We start from the raw sequence: 3,206 nt of genomic DNA on the forward strand, positions 1-3,206 counted from the left end.
TCTTAGCACCTGATAGTGTTCCAGGTATAGGATTTATACATCTTTTGTTAAATGCATTCCTAATTATTTCAATGTTATTTTTAAAGTACTAACTCTCTCTCCCCGGTATCTCACCGCTGCGTCGGTGCAGGTAGGGGATTGAGCTCGAGCTAGCTCGAATAAAGGCTCTTTTGCTTTTGCATCGGAAAAAATAAAAAATAAAAAATAATAATAAAGTACTTACTAAATTTTTATTTCTGATTGCTTATTGCCCAAATGTAGAAATACAACTGAATTTTGTTTAATGTCATCTGTAAATAAAACTAGTTTTACTACTTCCTTTCTTATTTATATGCCATTTATTTGTTGTTATTTCCTATTGCATGGGCTAGTACCCTATAGTACAAGATTGAGTAGAAATGGTGAAAGCAAACATCTTGATTTGTTTCTATTTTTTTGAGAGAAAGCATTCAGTCTTTCATCATTAAGTTACCTGTTAACAACAGTTTTTTCATAGATGCCCTTATTAGGTTAGGAAAACTCCCTTCTCTACTGAGAATTTTTATTGGAAATGGATGTTGGGTTTTGTCAAAGCTTTTTTTCACATCTAAAGAGATAATCATATGTTTTTTCTTTTGTAATCTGTTAACGTGGTGGATTAGGCAGATCAAATTTTTTTTCTCACTAAACTTTTGTTTTAATAGGTCTCAAAATTCTGTGACAGATTTTAGATCGTTGTTTCTATTAAGAAGTACTGATTTTAAAAACTAATAACTTAAAACTGCCACATATATACATACATACATACACACAAATAACAAATGGTCCACAAAACATTCTCCTTTCCTTCTGAAGGTTTTACGATGCATTGCTATCATTAACCAGTCTTTTACCATTCAACTTAAATGGCCAATTGACACAAACAGTTCTGAGACCTTCCTTCCACCACTGATGAAGACGGGGTGACAGGTATTGGGGATAATATTCATTTAGCCTTCAGAGTCTTCTGGGCAGACTTGGTGACCTTGCCAGCTCCAGTTGCCTTCTTGTCCACTGCTTTGATGACACGCACAGCCACCATCTGTCTCACGTCAAAACAGCAAAACAGTCCAGAGGAGGATGGAGAAGCTTTCAACACACATGGGCTTGTCAGGAACCATATCAATGATGGCAGCATCAACAGATTGCAAGAACTCAGGACCATCTTATAGCTTTTTGTCCTGAACGACGATCAATCTTCTCCTTCAGCTCAGCGAACTTGCAAGCACTGAGCTGTGTGACGATGCAGCACAAGTGCATAGCCAGCACTGACATGGCCTGGATGGTTCAGGATAAGCACCTGAACTAGGAAGCCAGCTGCTTCCATTGATGGGTCACTTTTGCTATCACCAGCCACACTGCCATGACAAACATCTTTGACAGATACATTCTTTTTTTTTTTCAACGTTTTTTTTTTTTTTTTTTTATTTTTGGGACAGAGAGAGACAGAGCATGAACGGGGGAGGGGCAGAGAGAGAGGGAGACACAGAATCGGAAACAGGCTCCAGGCTCCGAGCCATCAGCCCAGAGCCTGACGCGGGGCTCGAACTCACGGACCGCGAGATCGTGACCTGGCTGAAGTCGGACGCTTAACCGACTGCGCCACCCAGGCGCCCCTGACAGATACATTCTTGACATTGAAGCCCACATTGTCCCCAGGAAGAGCTTCACTCAACACTTCGCGGTGGATTTTTTTTTAACGTTAATTTATTTTTGAGAGATACAGCGTGCGAGAGCGGGGAGGGGCAGAGACAAAAGGAGACACAGAATCCGAAGCAGGCTACAGGCTCTGAGCCATCAGCACAGAGCCTGATGCAGGGCTCGAACCCACAAACCTCAAGATCACGACCTGAGCTGAAGTCCAGCACTTAACCGACTGAGCCACCCAGGCACCCCTGTGGTGCATTTCAATAGACTTCACTTCAGTTATAACATCGACTGGAGCAAAAGTGACTACCACGCCTGGTTTAAGAACACCAGTCTCCATGCAGCCCACAGGAACAGTACCGATACCACCAATTTTGTAGACATCCTGGAGGGGTAGGCTTGTCAGTTGGATGAGTTGTTGGCAGAATGCAATCCAGAGCTTCAAGCATCGTGGTTCCACTGGCATTGCCATCTTTACGGGTGACTTTCCATCCCTTGAACGAAGGCATGTTAGCGCTTAGCTCCAGCAGGTTGTCACCATTCCAACCAGAAATTGGCACAAATGCTACTGTGTCAGGGTTGTAGCCAACTTTCCTAATGTAGGTGCTGACTGCCTTAATGATTTCCTCATATCTCTTCAGGCTGTAGGGCGGCTCAGCAGAATCCATTTTGTTAACACTAACAATGAGTTGTCTTACACCCAGTGTGTAAGCCAGAAGGCATGCCCCAGGGGTCTGCCCATTCTTGGAGAGACTTGCTTCAAATTCACCAACACCAGCAGCGACAATCAGGACAGCACAGTCAGCCTGAGATGTGTCTGTAATCGTATTTTTGATGAAATCTCTGTGTCCTGGGGTATCGATGATGGTCACATGATAATCGCTGGTCGCAAATTTCCACAGGGAGATGTCAATGGTGATACCATGTTTACGTTCAGCTTTCAGTTTATCAAAGACCCAGGGACACTTGAAAGAGCCCTTTCTCATCTCAGCAGACTTCTTCCCAAATTTTTCAGCAGTTCTCTTGTTGATTCCACATTTGTAGATCAGATGACCAGCAGTGGTAGACTTGCCAGAACCTGCGTGTCCAATGACGACGATGTTGATACGAGGCTTTGCCTTTTCCATTTTGGTTTAAGTTTAGCAGTGTTTTCTACGACACCTGTGTTCCGGTGGCAAACCTTCGTAGGCTGAATTTCAAGTGTTTTTTTTTTTTTTTTAATTTTTTTTTAATGTTAATTTATTTTTGAGACAGAGAGAGAGACACAGCATGAGCAGGGAAGGGGCAGAGAGAGAGGGAGACACAGAATGTGAAGCAGGCTCCAGGCTCTGAGCTGTCAGCACAGAGCCCGAAGCGGGGCTCAAACTCACGAACTGTGAGATCATGACCTGAGCTGAAGTCGGATGCTTAACCGACTGAGCCACCCAGGCGCCCCTGAATTTCAAGTGTTAAACCGAGGTGGACTCCTGCATAAACATCATTTGATCAGGACATATTATTATTTATAAATATTTTTGGATTTGAGTTACTGAAGATTTTAT

The 3,206-nt window shown here is 43.0% G+C and overlaps 1 pseudogene; it reads right to left on the reverse strand.

Moving 5' to 3' along the window:
- Nucleotides 1-788: 788 nt before the first annotated feature.
- On the reverse strand, nt 789-2,792 carry LOC132691591 (elongation factor 1-alpha 1 pseudogene; annotated as a pseudogene).
- Between the last annotated feature and the right edge of the window lie 414 nt (nt 2,793-3,206).

This window comes from Panthera onca, chromosome B1, assembly GCF_046562875.1.
Source record: "Panthera onca isolate mPanOnc1 chromosome B1, mPanOnc1 haplotype 2, whole genome shotgun sequence".
Lineage (NCBI taxonomy): Eukaryota > Metazoa > Chordata > Mammalia > Carnivora > Felidae > Panthera > Panthera onca.